Genomic DNA, 23,216 nt, shown 5'->3' with positions numbered 1-23,216 from the left:
CACCTGGCATAACAGGCAAGTTTGGCCTTGGAGTACAGAATGAAGCAGGGCAAAGGCTAATAGAGTTTTGCCACGAGAACGCACTGGTAATAGCAAACACCCTATTCCAACAACACAAGAGAAGACTCTACACGTGGACATCGCCAGATGGTCAACACCGAAATCAGATTGATTATATTCTTTGCAGCCAAAGATGGAGAAGCTCTATACAGTCAGCAAAAACAAGACCAGGAGCAGACTGTGGCTCAGATCATGAACTGCTTATTGCCAAATTCAGACTTAAGTTGAAGAAAGTAGGGAAAACCACTAGACTATTCAGGTATGACCTAGATCAAATCCCTTATGAGTATACAGTGGAAGTGAGAAATAGGTTTAAGGGACTAGACCTGATAGACAGAGTGCCTGATGAACTATGGACAGAGGTTCGTGACATTGTGCAGGAGACAGGGATCAAGAAAATCCCCATGGAAAAGAAATGCAAAAAAGCAAAATGGCTGTCTGAGGAGGCCTTACAGATAGCTGGGAAGAGAAGAGAAGCAAAAAGCAAAGGAGAAAAGGAAAGATATTTTCATATGAATGCAGAGTTCCAAAGAATAGCACGGAGAGATAAGAAAGCCTTCCTCAGCGATCATTGCAAACAGAGGAAAACAACAGATTGGGAAAGACTAGAGACCTCTTCAAGAAAATTAGAGATACCAAAGGAACATTTCATGCAAAGATAGGCTCGATAAAGGACAGAAATGGTATGGACCTAACAGAAGCAGAAGATATTAAGAGGAGGTGGCAAGAATACACAGAACTGTACAAAAAAGATCTTCACGACCCAGATAATCACGATGGTGTGATCACTCACCTAGAGCCAGACATCCTGGAATGTGAAGTCAAGTGGGCCTTAGAAAGCATCACTACGAACAAAGCTAGTAGAGGTGATGGAATTCCAGTTGAGCTATTTCAAATCCTGAAAGGTGATGCTGTGAAAGTGCTGCACTCGATATGCCAGCAAATTTGGAAAACTCAGCAGTGGCCACAGGACTGGAAGACGTCAGTCTTCGTTCCAATCCCAAAGAAAGGCAATGCCAAAGAATGTTCAAACTACCACACAATTGCACTCATCTCACATGCTAGTAAAGTAATGCTCAAAATTCTCCAAGCCAGGCTTCAGCAATACATGAACCGTGAACTTCCAGATGTTCAAGCTGGTTTTAGAAGAGGCAGAGGAACCAGAGATCAAATTGCCAACATCTGCTGGATCATCGAAAAAGCAAGAGAGTTCCAGAAAAACATCTATTTCTGTTTTATTGACTATGCCAAAGCCTTTGACTGTGTGGATCACAATAAACTGTGGAAAATTCTGAAAGAGATGGGAATACCAGACCATCTGACCTGTCTCTTGAGAAACCTGTATGCAGGTCAGGAAGCAACAGTTAGAACTGGACATGGAACAACAGACTGGTTCCAAATAGGAAAAGGAGTCCGTCAAGGCTGTATATTGTCACCCTGCTTATTTAACTTCTATGCAGAGTACATCATGAGAAACGCTGGGCTGGAAGAAACACAAGCTGGAATCAAGATTGCCGGGAGAAATATCAATAACCTCAGATATGCGGATGACTCCACCCTTATGGCAGAAAGTGAAGAAGAACTAAAGAGCCTCTTGATGAAGGTGAAGGAGGAGAGTGAAAAAGTTGGCTTAAAGCTCAACGTTCAGAAAACTAAGATCATGGCATCTGGTCCCATCACTCCATGGGAAATAGATGGGGAAACAGTGGAAACAGTGTCAGACTTTACTTTTTGGGCTCCAGAATCACTGCTGATGGTGACTGCAGCCATGAAATTAAAAGACACTTACTACTTGGAAGGAAGGTTATGGCCAACCTAGATAGCATGTTTAAAAGCAGAGACATTACTTTGCCAACAAAATTCCGTCTGGTCAAGACTATGGTTTTTCCAGTGGTCACGTATGGATGTGAGAGTTGGACGGTGAAGAAAGCTGAGCGCCACAGAATTGATGCTTTTGAACTGTGGTGTTGGAGAAGACTCTTGAGAGTCCCTTGGACTGCAAGGAGATCCAATCAATCCATCCTAAAAGAGATCAATCCTGGGTGTTCATTGGAAGGTCTGATGTTGAAGCTGAAGCTCCAATACTTTGGCCACCTCATGCGAAGGGTTGACTCATTGGAAAAGACCCTAATGCTGGGTAGGATTGGGGGCGGGAGGAGAAGGGGATGACAGAGGATGAGTTGGTTGGATGGCATCACCGGCTCGATGAACATGGGTTTGGGTAGACTCCGGGAGTTGGTGATGGACAGAGAGGCCTGGCGTGCTGCAATTCATGGGGTCGCAGAGAGTCGGACACGACTGAGCGACTGAACTGAACTGAACTGAATTAAACTTAAAAAGGTTTTGCACTACAAATTACACCACTCTCAAGAAAAAAGACAACCTACTAAACGGGAAAAAATATTTGTAAATGATGTAACCGATAAGGCGTTAATATCCAAAATATATAAACAGCTCATAAAACTCAATACCAAAAAAAAAAAAAAACCCCACACACATGATTAAACTATGGGCAGAAGAGCTAAATATGCATTTTCCAAAGAGGTACAGATAGCCAACAAGAAATGAAAAGTTGCTCAGACTCTAATCATAGAGAAATGCAAATCAGAACAACATTGAGATATTACCTCACACCTGTAAGAATGGCTACCATCAAAAAGACTACAAATAATAATAGTTGGAAAGGATGTGGAGAAAAGGGAACCCTAGTAAGCTGTTGGTGGAAATGTAAATTGATGGAGCCAGTATGAAAAACAGTGTGGAGTTTCTTAAAAAAAAAAAAAGCTAAAAACAAGATGACCATCTAATCTAACAATTCCAATTCTGATCATATATCCAAAGAAAATGGAAACACTAATTTGAAAACATACATGTACCCCTGTGTTCATAGAAACATTATTTACAATAGTCAAGATATGGAAGCAACACAAGTGTCCATCAGCAGAAAATGAATGAAGAACCAATGGTGTGTACACACATACAGACACACACACACACACACACACACACACTGGAATAATATTTAGCCATTACAAAAGAATGACATTTTACCATTTATAACAACATGGATGGACCTGGAGGGTATTATGCTTAGTGAAGTAAGTCAGACAGAGAAAAACAAATACTGAATGTTATTGCATATATATGAAATCCAAATAATAAATGAATATATTTAAAAATCAGAAAAAGATTCACAGATATAGAGAACAAACTACTGTTTACCTCTTACCAGTGGGAAGAGGAATAGAGAGAGGGAGATTATAAGGGTAGGAGATTAAGGGCTATGTACTACTTATAAAATAAATTCAGCACAAAGATGTATTCTACAACACAGGAAATATAGCCAATATTTTAGAATAATTTAAATGGAATTATCTTAGAATAATTTAAATTTAATAATTTAAATTATTTTATAATTTATAAAAATAATGAATCACTATGTTGTATACCTGAAACTAATACAATATTTTAAACCAAATACACTTCGATTAATATACATAATAGATTTTTTAAAAATTGTCTTTTTAAACCAATCATGGCATAAACCAAAGAGCCTATATTTCCAAGTAATAATTCTGTGAGTTCTATATAGAATTAATAAACTGAGAGGAGAAACAGAATATTAATAACAGAAATGAGAGAGGTACATTATCACAAATTATACAGACATAAACAGATAGTAAAGAAATATTTTGAACAATTGTATGCAAGTCAGTCTGACAACTTACATGAAATGTAAGCATTCTTTAAAAAAAAAACTGCCAGAGGTTACTGTATTAGGTAGGGTTTTCCAGCAAAATAGAACAATAGAATGTGTGTGTTTATACAAGTATTTGTTATAAGGAATTTGCTCACACAATTATAGAGGTTAGCAAGTCTCAGCTTCTGCATGGTGAGTCTCCAAGCTGGAGACTCAGTAAAGTCAATGGTACAATTCCAGTCCAATGTCTAGCAGGCATGAGACCCAACAAAAGCTAATGTTTTGACTCAGTTCTGAAAGTAGAAATATATTATGTGCACTGATTGTAAGAACCAATATTATTAAGGTGTCCATATTTATAAAATTGATCTATGGGTTCAGTGCAAACACAGATTTAAAATTTGGCAAACTTATTCTAAAATTGATAGAAAATATAAAGGAACTAGAATACTTAAACCTATTTTGAAGAGAAGGACAAAAGGGAAGAGTGTACAGTTATTACAAACCAATAGTAATCATGAGAATATGGAGTAGTCTTTAAAAAAGAAAAAATAATTTAGTGGAGAGCTAGGTCCACAAACAGACACCCAAGAACATAATTAATTGACGCTACACAAAAAATGCAAAGGCAATTTAGTGCAGAAAGTATGTTCTTTTCAATTGGTCATTCAAATGAAAAATAATGCATTCAAATCTTGCAACATATATAAAAATATTATCTCAAAATCAAATATTTATCTAAATGTTAATCCTAAAATATAAAGATTCCATAAGAAAAACAGATGTTGAGTAGGGGAAACTTTCTTAGATAAGACATGAATGCATGATCTTAAAAAATAAAAAATGATAAACTCATTTTATTACAAACTTAGGCTATTCAAAAGACATTGTTAAGAGAAATGAAAAGACAAACCACAGACAAGGACAAAATTTGGGGAAAATAATTTTCTGCAAAGGGATTTTGATCCAGGATGTATAATAAATTCTGAAAACTCAACAATGGTAAATAATCGAATTTTTTTAAAAAGCCATTTCACTAAAGCATTTGTATGAGATGTATGAATGAAAAATAAGTACATGAAAAGATGATCAACAATTAGTTATTAGAAAAACACAAGTTAAAGCCATAGGTACAACTATAAATTTCTTAAAATCTTTAAAGTCTAACTTATCAAATGTTAATGAAGATGTAGAGAACTAGAATTTTCATACACTGCTGACAGTAAAATGGTATGACTAATTTAGACTATACTGTGACAGTTTATCATAATCAAAAACAGAGTCATTGCTCTTATTCATATTGCACTAAGAGAAATTATTTTTATCAGTTTCTAAACATGGAAGACTTTTAGTACAGATATTCTGATATTCTGGTTGGCTTTTACAAAACTCTCTCATTTAAAACAGTTGAGAACACTTTAAGGCCCAACCGTTTCACTTCTGGGTATTTATTCAAAATAAATGAAAGAATAGTAGATATTATAACTAGTATGAAAACTGTAAACTTGCAAAGTGTCTGTCAGTAGGACAGTGGATAAATAAGTTGTGGTGAATGCATAAAATGGAACGTGGGTATGTGCTAAGTCACTTCAGTCTTATCTGACTGTTTGCAACCCTATCGACCATAGCCCACCAGACTCCTCTGTCCGTGGGATTCTCCAGGCAAGAATACTGGAGTGAGTTGCCATCTCCTCCTCCAAGGGATCTTCCTGACCCAGGGATCGAACCCATGTCTCTTAAGTCTCCTGCAATGGTAGGCAGGTTCTTGACCACTAGTGCCACTTGGGAAGCCCATAAAATGGAATACTAAGCAACAAGAAGAAAGACAGTATTGCTGGATGTAACTTAACATAGATGGATCCCAATATAACTATGCTAAAAGAAGTAAGAATAAAGGATAAGACAGTGTTATAAATAAATCATACAGCATTATTTCACTTATGTATAGTATACATTTAGATATCTCGCATAAGAGGAATTGTACAGTTTTTGTCCTTCTATGACTGGCATTTCACTTAGCTACAGTTCTCCAGGCTCATTCATGTTTTCATATATGGCAGGATGCTCTTCTGTTTTAAGACTGAATAATAGTCCATGGCATGTGTACACCACATTTAGTTTTATCTATTCAATTGTAAATGAACATTCTGACTGTAAATAATGCTACTGTGAATGATATTGCAATGAAGACCAACCTAAGAATGGGAAGGGGGAAATGAGTAGCTGATGTCCAACAGATACACCAATTCATCAGGTTATGCAAGATGAATAAGATCTAGAGATCTGATGTACAACTTTGTGTATATAGCCAACACTACGGTATTATGCACTAATTTTTTTTTGATACAGTACATCTCAAGTCGTATGTCTATCATAATAAAAATACATAAATAAATGCATAATACCATATGATTTCACTTATACAGAACTCTTAGTGTTGTTTAGTTGCTAAATTGTAGCCCACCAGGGTCCTCTGGCTATGGGATTTCCCAGGCAAGAATACTGGAGTGGGTTGCCATTTCCTTCTCCAGGGATCTCCCTCACGCAGAGATAGAATCACATCTCCTGCATTGGCAGGCAGACTCTTCAACACCGAGCCACCAGGGTAAAGAACTCTTAGCAAGTATAAACTAATCTAGAGGACGAAAACAGCTAAATGGTTTTCTAGGAAGAGGTTAGGAAGGGCCAGAAGGAGGAGTTAGAAAGGATCATTAGAACAGTTTTTCTGCTGATGGATATGTTGATTTTCTTTAAGATAGAGATTATTTCATTGTGTTTATAAATGTTCACACTTTGTGCCCAATTCATTGTCAATTACTCCTCAACAGTAAAGCTCTAAAAGCCATTAAGGCCACATGAACACATTTTTCAGGCTTTCTCTAGGGCTCTGGAAAAGTTCTGTTTAAGTGAGACTTCTGGAACTTTACTTTCTTGGATTTACTATCACTATAAACCTATGATATTTATGAGATACAGCTAGGTTTATACTGAGCAGTGTCTTGTTCCTCAAATGAGGTAAGAGTTTGATCATAAAACCCTTTGAAGACAGGGACTTTTCAATCTCATGATTGCACAATGGCATTTATAACTGTGGCCAGAGATTCAAATATTTTTATGAATCAGCTCATATCATAATAAATAAGTGGCAAGTGATCAGAAATTCATCTGTTTATTATTCAACAATTAAACTCCTCTAAAAGAAGAGGTATGGCTAAATGATTCATCACATCTTAAATTTGAGAAAACCTAGAGATTCATTTCTACTAGTTCATTTGTTTTTTCCTCGAACTGTTGCTCAAACCAGAAGAAAGGGTGAAGAGTCAAAGAAAAGAGATATGTCTCAGGAGTAAGTGAAAGATGTGCTTGAAATAAAGATCACACCAGCATCGGTGATCAAAGAGACTAGTGAGACCAAGTAATAGAAAGGCCTGGGCAGGGCAGAGCTGCAGTGTGTGCTGCCTTCAGGCTCACAGAACCTGCCCTCCAGGAGAATGAGGGCTAAGTAGTCATCTAGTCAAGAATTCTTTTACACAGGTGGGGAAACTGAGGTCCAGAGATTTAGCCAAGTTAACAAACTCATACATTCCTGGTTCTCTATTTATTGCATCACCCTGCCCTGGTAGCTCAGCTGGTAAAGAAGTCACCTGCAATGGAAGATACCCCAGTTCCATTCCTAGGTAAGGAAGATCCCCTGGAGCAAGGGATAGGCTACCCACTCCAGTATTCTTGGGCTTTCCTGGTGTCTCAGATGGTAAAGAATCCACCTATGATGCGGGAGACCTGGGTTCCATCCCTGGGTTGGAAAGATCCCCCAGAGGAGGGCATGGCAACCCACTCTAGTATTCTTGCCTGGAGAATCCCCATGAACTGAGGAGCCTGGCAGGCTACAGTCCATGGGGTCACGAAGAGTTGGACATGACTGAGCGAGGAAGCACACAGCCTTTTATTTTTATCCAGATTTAGTTCACACATTTTTTAATGTGTGTGCATATATATATATATATATATATTTTTTTTTTATCATTCTAAGGAAAGAACTGAGGAAGTGTGTCAATAATAGAAAATTGATGTCATCACTTTGTCAAAACCTGTTATTTCTATTCCGTATGCAAAATACCAAGTGAGCACAGGCAGGAGTGATATAACCCTTGCTTAAACCTTAGCTCTTCCCACATTCTCCAGGTTTTTCCAACTCATTTGAAGGTGAGTCTGCAATCTATTGCCAGCAACCTGGAAACCTCAAAGACAAGGTTAAGAACGACCCGCCGAGCGAGTATTAGAAGGAAATATTTTCTGGATGTAATACTTCAAATGATATCTATCTGTTTCTATTTTATTAATCTTAATTCAGTGAATTGTATTGTATGTCACTAAAAAGTCTTCTAGGAAGTACTGTGAATATAAGTTAGGAATAAATTTGTGGACTAGCCTGGAAATCAGAGGTCTCATGTCAGTTTTAGCACTCATTTGCTGTGTTACAAGAGGTTTTGACAATGTCTCTGTGCTGTGAGCTAATTCACGATAATGGGACAGATAATCTCCATCATCCCATCAACTTTGACCTTCTAAACTCTAGCATAAGATGAACAGCCACCTTCTGTAGACTTCCAGTAACATGGATGACCTCTTCTCACTGTCCACTGCCCACATCCTATTCCCAAATTCTATTGCTTCATCTGAACTTCTCCACTGTCACCCAACCACCTTCAGGCAAAAACAAATGTAGGACAGACCATTTTATATTCTGACCAAGCCCTGGGCTCTTTATGCATAAAACTTGTGGCATGTGTTGGCCTTTGCTTATTTCCTTAATGACTTTTGAGATCATTGAAAAAGTAGATCATAATTAAATACCTGGCTGAATAAAAAGAAGTATGTATTTTCAGATTGCATTTGAAGGCCTTTGAAGACATTTATTCTACTCACTGTGAAATTATTGAAAGATAAGCCCTCATCATCACCATTGGAAAGCCTGTTACAAAAACAGAAAAATATGTTTAATCATTCAAAACTGATAAATAAAAGCATAGTTATTTAAGAATGAAAATGATTTTTGGCAAGAGACCACTACAGCAGTTTCTATTTTTTCCTCCCCAAAATATTTAATCTATTTTATAAAACATCTGAATGAGTATCCCATTATTTTAGCTAGCAAGATGAAGTTTGAATGTTGCATCCTCTTTTTAATGCTATTAATTCAGCAAATTTATCAAATTTATTGATGTCGAATATACATAGATATCATACTTAGACACTAGACATACATGCTTGAATATAGCAACCCTTTTTAGTTCAAGTTCAATCTATAGTGAAAGAAGTGAAGTGAAGTGAAGTCACTCAGTTGTATCCAACTCTTTGCGACCCTGTGGACTGTAGCCTACCAGGCTTCTCCATTTGTGGGATTTTCCAAGGAAGAGTACTGGAGAGGGTTGCCATTTCCTTCTCCAGGGGATCTTCCCAACCCAGGGATCGAACCCAGGTCTCCCACAATGTAGGCAGACGCTTTACCATCTGAGGCACTAGGAAAGTTCTATTGTGAAAGAAACAGGACGCTAAATAGAAAATTACCAAACACACAAAATAGAGGATTTTACAACATGTAGCTGGGAACAGAGAATAGGTAGCAATTACTCTATTTGATGGAAAAGGACAATTTTACAGTAAAACTGCTTTGTTGAATGAGAGATTTTCCCCAGAAAGAGTAGAAGTTTCCTTGGAGGACACAGCAGCGAGACATTCCAGGTAAAACAACGTGAACAGAGGCTTTGAGATGGGAAAGCCAATAGATACATTTAGAGAATAAATTGATGATAATATGATGATTTGGTGATAATTTGATGATTTGGTGATAATTTGATGTTTTCGGAACATAAAACTAACCAAAAGAAGTATCATGGAAAAGCTAATGAATTATAACGGGCCAATGTCATAAAAAGATTTATATGTCAAACTAAGGAATATGGATATGGTGATACATGGTAATTTTTAAGACTAACATGAATTTGTTTTTCCGGTATCTGACTCCTTATTCCTCCATTTTTTTTTTAAATAAAAGAATTACAATTTATTTTAAAGACCTGATTCCCCCTTGTATTCAGTCAATATTGTTTTGCTAGAGATGACTTCAACTAGGAATGAGAATATAACTTAGGCCTGCTGGCTAGATTGTGTATTCCTTCTCCTAACAACTGTCTTTAGTTCATGAATGGATATGGCCTGTGTTGGTCCACTGAAAATATATTTCAGAAACATTACTGTGATGATTAAACAAGAGAAACTAAAATGAGAGCCTAATCTAAAGTCAGAAATGCCCCTGAAAATTTGTTTGTAAGGCAATTTAAAAAGAAATAAAAATAAAAAATAAAATACTCAAGCTAGTATTAACAGATTCTTTCATTTACAACCAAAACAGCCAAACAACAAGGATTTAATATGGTTATATTTTATAATGTATGATATGATTATATTTTAGACATAGACCACTAATATTCTGATGCCAGTTTACATCAGAGGTTGGAGTGAGAGACTGAAGCCAGAAAGATCAGGTTAAAAATTATTGTAACAGGAAAATACTAAGATGACCTTGATTAAAGTTTGGATTGTTGTTGTTTAGTCACTAAGTCATGTCTGACTCTTTGCGACCACACAGATTGCAGCCCACCAGGCCCTTCTGTCCATGGGATTTCCCATGCAAGTGGGTTGCCATTTGCTTCTCCAGGGGATCTTCCTAACCCAGGGATGGAACTTGCGTCTCCTGCGTTGGAAGGCAGATTCTTTACCGCTGAGCCACCGGGGGAAGACAAAGGTTGAAAGCATTGCCTATTTTATCCTACCTTGAATCACTAGGTCCCAGCTCACAGCCTAGCACAAAATTCAGCATAGGGACTGATAGGAAGCATGGGAAGTGGTGAAGAAAAAGAGAAATTAAATGAGAATAACTGGTCATTAGAATGTTACATAAACTAGGAAATGAAGAGAAGGAGCTAATAATATGTAAGTAGGATAGGTAAGTGGCTATAAAAATTGAGTTTTGCACATTTGTGTATATGACAGGCAAAATTTTAAAACAATCCCCAGGATCCCTGCTCTTCATGGCACCATATAGATGCTCAGTAAATATTTGTGAAATGTAAGGAAGCTTAAAATATCTTCTACAGAAATACATATATTTCATTATATATATATGTGTGTGTGTGTGCTTATATCATACTTCTGTTTTGTGTTCAATCTTTCGCATCAAAATAGATCCAGAATAAAAACACTTCTCACTACCTGAAGCGGCTCCTTTCACAGACCCTTCTAGATCCTCTTAGCACCCACCTCTACATGCTAAAGTCAACTTAGACTTATATGAATCTCTACCTGAGGGCTTTGGACTTGCTCCAGGAGCATTCTCAACCAGAAGAGGGCAAGCCAGAAATGTCCCTTCAAGCAGCCCTCAACCACTGGTTGACAAGAATTTGATGGAAATCTTTCCCACACCTCTTAGCTAGAATAACTGAAGTATTAACATATTCTACGCTTTTTTCAGAGATGCTGAGCACCAGGTGCTTGCAAGCACAGGTAACTTATTAGATGCTGCATTCTCATACTGACTCCCTTTCTCCCATCTATTCCAGTCACCTCCCTGTATCTCCCTTCTACTTGTCCTGAAATACTTAACCTCAAAATCTGCTTCTCCAAAAGTGCAAATAAAGATTCCACCTCTGCTGCTGCTCTCTTGTCCAAACCACCAATATATTTTATTGGATTTTTAAAATAACTTTCTTCTTGCTTTCAACTTCGCAATCCCTGCAAAATTTGCCAACTTGAGCCATTAGAATGTTCCTTATAAACTTGTCACACCATGTCACTTCTCTGATCAGAATACTCATTACACCCCTCACTTATTTACAGGAAAGGTGTAGAAGGCCCTGCATGTTCCTACTCCAGGCTCCTCTATGCCCTCTCCTTCTCCTCCTCCTTCTGCTCCCTCTGCTGTGGCCACTGCTATCTACATTATTCTTGAACACAGTGGGCACAGTCCACCCCCAATTCCATCAGCCAGGGATTTTGTACTTTCTCTATGAGCCAAAACGGTCTTCCTGTTTACATCTGACTGTTGTGCAAATGCTATCCTCTCAGTGAGGACATCCCCCATCAGATTTTAAACTGTTGTGATTCATGAATTACCATTGCAGTTATCACCTTTTAACCTGCTTCAAAATATATACCTCCAGCCCAGAATTCTCTTCAATTCTGTAATTGTATATTCATGTCCACCTTCTTTACTTTTCCATGTAGATGTCTAACAGACATGTCAATTCAACATTGCCCAAACTGAACTGCTGATTTTACCCCCAAACCTGCTTTCCCTCCCAGTTGATGGCAGCTTTATATTTACATTTCCTCAACTACTTAAGTCAAAAACCTTAAACTCAACTTTGCTTGTTTACCCCAGGTCCAATCTTTCAGAAAATTCTACCAGTTCATTATATAAAATATAAAAGAATAAAATATAAGTAAACTAAATAAAGAATGCTTAAACTACTGCACAACTGCACTCATCTCATATGCTAGCAAAGTAATGCTCAAAATTCTCCAAGCCAGACTCCAGCAGTACATGAATCATGAACTTCCAGATGTTCAAGCTGGATTATAAAAAACCAGAGCTATCAGAGTTCAAATTGCCAACATCTGTTGGATCATCAAAAAAGCAAGAGAGTTCCATAAAAATATCTATTTCTGCTTTATTGACTATGCCAAAGCCATTGACTGTGTGGATCACAATAAACTGTGGAAAATTCTGAAAGAGATGGGAATACCAGACCATCTGACCTGCCTCTTGAGAAATCTGTATGCAGGTCAGGAAGCAACAGAACTGGACATGGAACAACAGACTGGATCCAAATCAAGAAAGGAGTATGTCATGTCAAGGCTGTATATTGTCACCCTGCTTATTTAACTTATATGCAGAGTACATCATGAGAAATGCTGGGCTGGAGGAAGCACAGGCTGGAATCAAGATTGCTGGGAGAAGTAGCAATAACCTCAGATATGCAGATGACACCACCCTTATGGCAAAAAGTGAAGAAGAACTAAAGAGTCTCTTGATGAAATTGAAAGAGGAGAGTGAAAAAGCTGGCTTAAAACTCAACATTCAGAAAACTAAGATCTTGGCATCTGGTCCCATCACTTCATGTCAAATAGATGGGGAAACAATGGAAACAGTGAGAGACTTTATTTTTTGGGGCTCCAAAATCACTGCAGATGGTGACTGCAGTCATGAAATTAAAAGATGCTTGCACCTTGGAAGAAAAGCTATGACCAAGCTAGATAGCATATTAAAAAGCAGAGACATTACTTTGCCAACAACGGCCTGTCTAGTCAAATTTATGATTTTTCTGCTAGTCATGTATGGATGTGAGAGTTGGAGTATAAAGAAAACTGAGTGCCAAAGAATTGATGCTTTTGAACTGTGGTGCTGGAGAAGACTCTTGAGTCCCTTGGACTGCAAGGGAGATCAAACCAGTCAATCCTAGAGGATATCAATCCTGAATATTCATTGGAAGGACTGATGTTGAAGCTAAAACTCCAATACATTGGCCACCTGATGTGAAGAACTGACTCGATTGAAAAGACCTTGATGCTGGGAAAGATTGAAGACAGGAGGAGAAGGGGACAACAGAGGATGATATGGTTGGATGGTATCACCGACTCAATGGACTTGAGTTTGCGTAAGCTCCGGGAGCTGGTGATGGACAGGGAGGCCTGTCGTGCTGGAGTCCATGGGGTCACAAAGAGCCAGACACGACTGAGCGGCTGAACTGAACTGAAAATAAATAAATAATAAATGTAAGTTGTTGTTTAGTCTCTAAGTTGTGTCTGACTCTTTTGCAACCCATGGACTGTAGCCCACCAGGCTCCTCTATCCATGGGGTTTTCCAGGCAAGAATACTGTAGTGGCTTACCGTTTCCTTCTCTAGGATCAAACCTGCATCCCCTGCATTGCAGGAATATTCTTTTACTGCTGAATCATAAGGGAAGCCAAGTAAATATAAATAAGCAAATATAAAATCACTGCTTAGTAGCATATCCAGTGTTACCACCAGTTCAAGCCACCATCAGCTCTCATTTGGGTTATACTCTAACCCTTCTCTGGTTTCTTCACTTTTGTTGTCAAAAAAGAGTAGCCAAAGTGATGATTTTAAGACATACATCAGACTCTTTTACTCTTTTTTTAAAAAAAAAAACAAACCCGAGTTTTAGTCTGCTTGTGTAAATCAAAGTCCTTGCAAGACTATAAGACTTGATATTACTGAATTCTCCATTTCCCTTCTGAGCATCTTAGTGATTTTGATCTAGCTGCTCCCCCTTCCTGAACTACTCTATTTTTATTTCTTGGCATCTAGCAAAAACCTTCAACTTTTTCAAGTATTATCTACCCTGACAACCCTATATATTGCTCCTTCAGAATGGGCATATTGTTAGGAATATCAACTCTCTCACATCCCCTTACTCTATTTTCTATGGTTTTTTGAAATAGGACACATCACCTTTTAGCAATGACTATAATTTATTTGAACTTTTTTAATGTCTGTCTCTTCTCAGTAGAATACATAAGCACCATGAAATTTGAAATCTTTTCTTTTTTTTTTTTTTATTTTTCAATATTCCAAGTAAACAAAACAGGGAAATAAGTAGTCCATGGAAGTAGTCAAGAAGATATGCTGAATAAGCTCACTATATTTTTGTGTTGATTTTGTTTAGTGTGTCTTTATGTACTTGGGCTTCCACATAGCATAATATACATATTCAGGTCTATGTGAATGACATCCTTGGTAAAGCTGTAGGTGTAGCCTTTGAAACCCAGTAAGTTGTAACCTACACAAAGATAAAGACTGTCATTTACTTTCTTCCCTACTGTGCCTTCAGATTCTAGAAAAATGCCTGATGTATAGTAGACATTTAATAAATTATTTATTAAATAAATAAATCAGTAAAATCACCCATTAAAAATATGAGGAGAATGCAACTGGACTAAGGTAGATGCCTGAAACGTTTTACTTGTAGATCTCCCTGATATTAGCATAGTGAATGAGAAACTAATTATATCCTGTTCGATAATAGATAAATTCAACACACAGAACTTAGTAATTGTTTATGACTACAATGAAAAGTAAAAATCAAGAATAAGCTATATATTGTATTTCTTTGCATTCACATTCTTTCCAAGTATATCCCATCATCTTGGACAGCCGTAGGGGAAGGGGAGAAGAAAAGGAAGGTCAAAGTTATAAAATATCTACCGCTGCACACAGGTGGGGGATTGGGATAAGAGAGGTTTCATGAGTTAGGTCACAGAAAACATGGTGAAACAGATAATCATCACATGATGGTTCTCTGATATAGTCTTGTATGTGCCAAAGAAGACTGTGGGTGAAACTGACAGCCATCTTTCAAAAGTAATAAATAAATACCTCCAAACTTGGAAATGAGAAAAGAACAGTTCTGAACATTTTTGACGAGGAATGCAAGTATACAATATTCACTTATGTAGTCACATATAGACAGACAGACAGACACACACACACACACACACACACACACACACACACTACTCCAAACTCCTGGATTCAAATTTCTATACTCTGCAGTAGGATGTTTAGGGTGGAGGTGGTAGAGAACCTTCACTGTCCCTTGATATTTATGATCAGCTTTTTTTTTTCCCCACAGCCATACTCTTTATTGATCAAAAGACCAAAATTAATAAATTCATATGAGAGATGAGAAAATGGAAAGAGAATGTACAACTCTAGCCGATCAGAAGCAATTGTCGAGACTTTTACTGAACTGTCATTTTATTACCAACATCTACCATTTCTAGTTTTGCTACATTTGAAGCACATTAAAAAGAAAATGTAAATTAAATACTATGAAAGTTCACCTTTAATGAAACATGATCTTGATAGGTTATGGATATATAAATTGAGTGATTTTATTGCATTATTAGAAAATTATATTATGAAAGACACAAAAAATCAATAAGTGTTATTATTTCTGTTTATTTTCCAATCAGTACACCATCTTTTGCCATTATGGCTTTAAATTTTCATTCTGTCCAACAGGTTTCAAAGGATAGTTTATTACATGCTTTAATAAGACAGTTAAAATATTTGCAAATTCAAAATAGATGTTTCATAACAGAAAAAAAGTTCACCTGAGAGTTCATTATAACATTGTCATTTTTTGATTTCCTCTGTTAAGAAGAGTAACATAGGCTATAAGTTCACAATTTCAGTCATCAGTGTGAGTCTGGGAAAGACTTGACCACCAGTTTTTAACTCTGCACCATTGATTCTCATTCCATCTGCACCACTGACAAGGACTGATCCTTCTCCACATTAATTTCTCCCAAGTATCCCATTTGTTTTAAAATTGAAAAAAAATTTCAAAACTTAGGCATCATCCAGGACCGGCTGTGTTTTAGACCATGATTGGGTTCGTGAAACTCCCAAGATCACCATTGATTCTCATTCCATCTGCACCACTGACAAGGACTGATCCTTCTCCACATTAATTTCTCCCAAGTATCCCATTTGTTTTAAAATTGAAAAAAAATTTCAAAACTTAGGCATCATCCAGGACCGGCTGTGTTTTAGACCATGATTGGGTTCGTGAAACTCCCAAGATGGTTGATATGCTGTGCATTTTTACTCAGCCACTAAGCATCACCCTAATAGAGAAATTTCTAACATTCTCAAAATAATGAAAAGAACAAAACCTACCTGGTGTTATAGAAAACAAATCAGATAATGATTCTGCTTAATGGAACTTATTAATTGTGGGAGACATGCAGTAATTAATAAATGAGTAAGTAAGTACATTGTGTTGTATAGTAGAAGTGATAAATACTATGGGATAATAAATTAAGGCATTTCCAAGATGTATGTGTAGGTGGAAGGCATTTTGCAACAGACCCGGTTAGTGTGCAAATCATTTATTAACAATATTTTCAAGAGAAAATGGTATTAATTGGGGGTAATGAGATAATAATGAGGAAGAAAACAAAGGTTCATTTTCAAGCAAATGATTGGCCTCAGTCTCATACTGTAGACTTGCCTGGAGTGTATATCCATTTCTGGGCTTCCCTGGTGGCTCAGCGGTAAAAAAAAATCTGCCTGCCATGCAGTAGACATGGGTTCTATCTGTGGGTCAGGAAGATCCCCTGGAGAAAGAAATGGCAGCCCACGCCAGTATTCTTCTGGGAAATCCCTTGGACAGAGGAGCCTGGAAGGCTACAGTCCATGGGGTCACTTAGTAACTGAACCAAACAACAACAAGAACAATATCGGTTTCTACCTTAACAAGTGATAAGAGGACTAGGTTATTACACTGCCACTCAGTCAGTCATTGGCTAAAGGTTACTCTGGTGGGAATAAGGTGGAACAGAAACTCCTAGAAACTGCTGAGTTTTTGCAAAAGGCTAAGCAGCTTCAGTAACATAAGGACAATCCTCCAGAGCATTTCAGATGCAGATTTTAGAAGGAAAGCTAGGCTCAGAGAATAGGGAAATAGTAAAAGGAATATGAGGACCTCTGGACAGAGTACCAATGGTGTCTGCAATAGTCATGGTAGGTTTCACTGACAAAGTCGATTTGTGCAAAGACTTGAACATTAAGAGAGTTAGCCTAGCAGAAGTCAAAAGAGAGCATTTCAACAGTGGGGAATGCCAAAGCAAAATCATTATTCAAATAAGTCCAAAAATTCTTTGATGCTTTCTTCAAAAATTTTACCCAGATTCCCTTCCTCTTGAGTGTGGACTGGACTTTGTAAATGGCTTATAGTGAATCAAATAAAATGAAAGTGATGGTATGCAACATTTGAAACTATATCATAAAAAGCATTGAAGCTAATTCTTGGTCTGCTTCTCTTGTATCACTTACTCTGAAAGAAGCCAATTGCCATATGCTGAGGATGAATCAAAGTTCCCTGAGGCCCTCTGATGGAGACTTGGGCTCCTGCCTGCAGCCCTATGTGCCATCTTAAAGTATATTCCCCAGGCTTACTTAATCTTTCACATGACTCAACCCTGGCCAACATCTTGACTGCAAAACGATGGGAACCCCTCACAAGAGCCACCTGCCTAGGCCACTCTCAAATTTCTGACCCACAAAATATGAGAGGTTTTGTGAATTTATTGTTATAAATCACTGAGTTTGGGGTAATCTGTTATACTGGAATAGATAACTAATACAAGCCTTAAGTGGAGGACGTAACTCCTTCAAGAAACATGCTAGGTATGTTTGAAATAATAAAGATTAATTTAGTAGCAAGCAGACAGTTATAATACAAGATCATCCTCAATTAACTATTTGGCTTATAGTAGATTTTTTAAAAGTTTACTCACACGAAAAACAAAATGTAGTGAAAGTGAAAGTCCCTCAGCCATGTCTGACTCTTTGCGACCCCATGGACTATAGCCCGCCATGCTCCTCTGTCCATGGAATTCTCTAGGCAAGAATACTGGAGTGCATTGCCATTTCTTTCTCCAGGGGATCTTCCCAACCCAGGGATCGAACCCAGGTCTCCTGCTTTGCAGACAGACCATGTAAGTGGCATGTTCACAGGTTCAGGTGGACCTGGATATTTTGGAGAGAGCATTATTCAGTCTACTCAGTTGTTAACACTTATTTGTACACGACAGGGCTTGCAAAACTAAGGTCTGTCAAGCCTGCTTTCTGCAAAGGTAGACACAGCCATTGAGTTCATTTGCTATTTTTTTTTTTAATTCAGCTTCTTGAAAATACATGGTATCAAGGTTCACTAGGATATGATTAGAATGGACAGGCCTCAGCAGGCTTGTTGCTAATTTCCTTTGAGAAAGAACAGACTACAGAGTGGGGTTTGAATGTCTGAATTTTATTGGGGGGTTTATTCCGATTATTTACTTCACCTCTAATAACTAAAATAACTATTTCAAAGACAGCCAGTCAGAAGACAGTGAAATTATAAAAACCTGTCCTCTATTTATATTACCAAAATCTCCAAAAGATTCCTCACAAGGTGGAGCAGGTGTGGAGGGGCAATTTAAGGGAAGACCAAGTCCTGGTCCTGACAAGTGGGAGAGGAGCCATGGACAGGGTAGTTGTTTCCTGATGTTAGAGCAGAGGCTCTTAAAGAGGAGAGGGAGTGGAAAAGAGGAAAGGAGGTGACAGAAATTCTGGGAGAAGGTAGGTGGAGGAATGTATGTATTTGAAAACTCATGTGATATATAATATCATTTTATATCTGAGAAACTTAAAAAGGTACCATTGTTCTCATAACACAAATTATAAAATGCACAACTCGAGGAAATTTTCATGAGTTGAAAATTTGGGGTTAAAATGGTTGGGAGACACTTCTTTAGAGAAAGTGCATGCTTAATCTATTATATATACTTATAGTTCGATGAAAAACTTCCAATGTGGTTACATTTGTCTTCTTTTCATTCTTACGCATAATAGGAAAAGTTATAATGCATTATTTAAATTTTAGCAGTTCTCCAGAGTCTCTGTGACAAGTATATCAAGATAAAATGTCTTTATGTAAAACATTGGTGTTAAGATGGAAGAAAATGCATGAATGTGTCTTTAAAATTCTTATGCACTAAACCTGCATCCCATGCAATTTGCACTTAGCATAGTGAAGGATTGTTGGTTATATGAAGGTAGTCAGTTGAAAGAATGAGAAACACAATTGTTAGTGCATTCTTAGAATATGTCATTAAAGCAGGTTTATTGAGGTATAATTTACACAGGTAAAATTCAGCTCTTCTGAGAGCATTGCTCTATGAACTTTGTCTTCAAAAGTTAAATCCAGAAGATGGCGGTGCGAGCGGTGTTTGGGGCCCTGGGTCAGCGTCTCTGGCAGGGTTCAAGGAATTTTTCTGTAAGCGGTTCTAGGAGCAGTATAGACAAATACGATGGGTTTCTTCTCAGCACCAGTATGAAGTGGGTACAGTTTTCAAACCTACACGTTGATGTCCCCAAGGATTTGACCAAGCCTGCGATAACCATTTCTGATGAACCGGACACATTATATAAGCGCCTGTCAGTTTTAGTAAAAGGCCATGATAAGGCTGTATTGGACAGTTATGAATATTTTGCAGTGCTTGTTGCTAAAGAACCTGATATCTCTGTTAAAGTACATGAACCTCCAAGGAAAATAGAGCAATTTACTCTTCTCAAATTAGTGCATATTTTCAAGAAGCACAGAGTTCAGTATGAAATGAGAACACTTTACAGATGTTTAGAGTTAGAACATCTCACTGGAAGTACAGCAGATGTCTGCTTGGAATATATTCAGCGAAACTTACCTGAAGGAGTTGCCATGGAAGTTACAAAGACAAGACTAGAACAGTTACCAGAACAATCAAGAAGCCAGTCTGGGAAACAACACCAGAGGAAAAAGGAGACAGCAAGTCATAAAGTCCCATAGTGACCACTTGTGGCAGAATGTGAAGGGAACCTGTTACGCGGAGGGACCCTCCAGTGAGGACTATTTCGAGTCTACTCAACTGCTCTCCTGAGGCCACATGGCCTGGTCAGTGGGACACAGGGATCAGAACTTTACGATACACTGGACTGTTGTGCAAGAACCACTTTATCTGTTCTTTTATAAGCCTCATATATTTCAGTTCTGATTTTAACAAATATGAGCAAACCATTTGGACCACTCTGTGCCAAAACAGTCAAATTTACATTTTGTTATTCCACTGTTGTTTAGTTATTAGTTTGTACTGATTGTGATTTCTGTCTTTTCATTCATCTAAAAATGAGTGTTCCACATACTCCTCACACACATTTTTTTTCTTTTGAGGGACCTAGAAGGAACCTTTGGTTAATTAAACACTGAGCAGTTTGAGTTTTTGATACCTACCTTAGTGTAGGCTGGCATATGATAGTTTGGGATGGTGACTTCCAAGTTTTGCCTCATGTATGCATTACATTCTTAAAAATGGATGTACTTTGCAGTAGATCAAGCATGTTTGTGGCTTGCACTGAACCCCTATGGGGCTGCCTAGAAGGGTCACTGTAATGGAATTTGATCTCTGGAGAAATCACTGACTGTTGGTTCATTCATCCTGTAATTCATTTATTCAGTAAGCTTTTCATTTGTTAGCTTTGCACTCAGTACTGTAGTAAATACCAAAAATTGAATAGCAATAATGGCTTTCAAAAATTGTGCAAGGCACAAATAAATACTTTTCCATATTAAAAAAAAAAAATTAAATCCAAATTCTCTTCCTCTTTAGCATGGGCTGGGCTACATTCATATAAACAACTATCCTTCACTATGCTAAATGCAAACTAGGACATACACTAGCAGCTAGAACTCTTGTACATTAATGAGTAATCTGCTGTAATATACATATTTGATACTCTTACATATAGTTTTTTCTTTTTTCTCTGGCTGTCTTTAAGATTTTTACTTGCCTCTGGTTTCCAATTGCTTCTGTGATGTTTGTAGGGATGTGTGCTTCTATACACATGTGTATATTGTGGGGTGACTGTCAAGAAGAGCAGGATGGAATTTAAGAGGCAGGACTTGATGCTGCAGTAGAATTTATTCTTTGGCAGAGAATCCTGAGGTCATTCGTAAGGCCTTTTGACTGGAAGAACCCACTCAGATTATCCAGAACCATCTCCATTATATAGCTAACTAATTATAGATGGTAATTGTTTTTGTACAATACCTTCACAGCAACACCTACTTTAATGCTGCCATAGCCAAACTGCCACATAAAACCATCACCCATGGAGGTAGAAAAGGCCTGCTTTTTGTAATGAGAAAACCATCAACCATAGAAAAGGCCTTCTTTTTGTAATGAGAGACTTCAGTGCCTGGAACTTTGCCAGTCATCTTGTAACCATGGGTTGAATTAAACTGACACAGCGGCAATGTCAGAGAAGAAGAAAAATGAAAAAAAATATCTGAATCCTTAATGACATTGTTAGGCCACTGATTTAATTAACCCTGGAGCTGCTTTTGTAAGATGGTAACTCTTCTGTTTAAGCCAAGTGACTCAGAATTTAGTGTATCTCACAGTGAAGAACATCCTGTTATACTTCACTCTGGTCGTTCAGTGGTAATAATCTCAAAAATATGTATTAAAATAGAAACACTTGCAAAATTACCAACTTCTTGCATTAAGGACTTTTTGTTTGTTATTTTCATGAACTTCACAAGTTCATGGAAAGAAGAGTGTAGCCTTTGCTTAGTTTTAAAAGTCCACCTAACTTTCTGGCCTTAATTGATTTGGTTGTAGAATGCCAGCATGCTTTGCAGTGTTTGATTAATAAATACTGATTTGATATCCCTCTTACAAATACTATTTGTCTTTGGGGATAACTTAATTAGCTAAGTCCAAAGGCCCTCTATCAGCATGTGGGCTGATTTTAAGTTTAAAACCAAAGCAAAGTTAAGAGGTGTGTTAAAAGTGAATGTGGAGAGCATGAGCGCTTGCTTGCTGGAACTAAACCCACAGGTTTCACTGCTGGTAGTGATATTCCATAAAGAGAAAGAGAAATCTACTGGATATCAGAAAACTGGTTATCAATAGCCTTGAGGGTAGACAGAAAGGATGATACAAAATCGAGTGACTCACATATATGTATATATCTACACATAGTATATCGGTATATGTTCTCCAGACATGCATTCAGGCAGACAGAAGCATTATTTAAAAGAAGTTCCCAAAGTTCTTAGTAGTCATTGTCTCTGGATGTGTGAAATTTTTTTGTTTGTTTGTTTATCCATTTTTTCAGTCCCCTAAATCCCTATTGTAATGTGTAAATGCTACTTAAGCTAAAATTCCATGATGGAAACTTGTCCTCAGGGTGTGCAGTGTGGTTGTGATTCCCCACACACTTCAGTAGATAAATCGCTGTTGATTAATAGCCCAGATATTGCAGTCAGATAATCTAGACAACAACACAGGGTCTACTACCAATTAGCTTCATAATTTTCTGCTAGTTACTCCTTTATATATAGTTTTATCATTTATAAAATGAGATGATAATGATACCTTGCTCATATTGTTGTGGAGCTAGAGTGAGACAATGTATGTCACCTACATAGTGAAGATCCAGTAAGTATGTATGTATAAGCATACACATTATGTACACACGCATGCACACAGATATATCAGTACGTTTTTGTATATATCATCCTGGAGAAGGAAATGGCAACCCACTCCAGTATTCCTGCCTGGAGAATCCCATGGATAGAGGAGCCTGGTGAGGTTGCAAAGAGTTGGACACAACTGAATGACTAACACTTTGTATATATCATATTATAGGGCTTTTTGTGTGATTACTTAATGACTTTCTAAGCCAACTATTTTCAGATTTTAGGAATATCAAAGTGAGATATGGATAGTAGATGTTAAGCTAGATCACATATATTTAACTGAAAAATATGAGTCTTCTGTTTT

At 37.5% G+C, this 23,216-nt stretch overlaps 1 pseudogene across 1 annotated transcript; it reads left to right on the top strand.

The window, feature by feature from the left end:
• Positions 1-19,603: 19,603 nt before the first annotated feature.
• Positions 19,604-20,208, top strand: LOC145524873 (small ribosomal subunit protein uS10m pseudogene; annotated as a pseudogene). The gene has a single exon (XR_014067907.1). The product of XR_014067907.1 is annotated as a small ribosomal subunit protein uS10m pseudogene (transcript).
• The last annotated feature ends 3,008 nt before the right edge of the window (positions 20,209-23,216 follow it).

This window comes from Giraffa tippelskirchi, chromosome 10 (genome assembly GCF_054371585.1).
Source record: "Giraffa tippelskirchi isolate mGirTip1 chromosome 10, T2T-mGirTip1v1.2.pri, whole genome shotgun sequence".
Classification (NCBI taxonomy): Eukaryota; Metazoa; Chordata; class Mammalia; order Artiodactyla; family Giraffidae; genus Giraffa; species Giraffa tippelskirchi.
The sequence above is the reverse complement of the archived record's forward strand: the minus strand, read 5'-3'. Positions and strand labels throughout refer to the sequence as shown.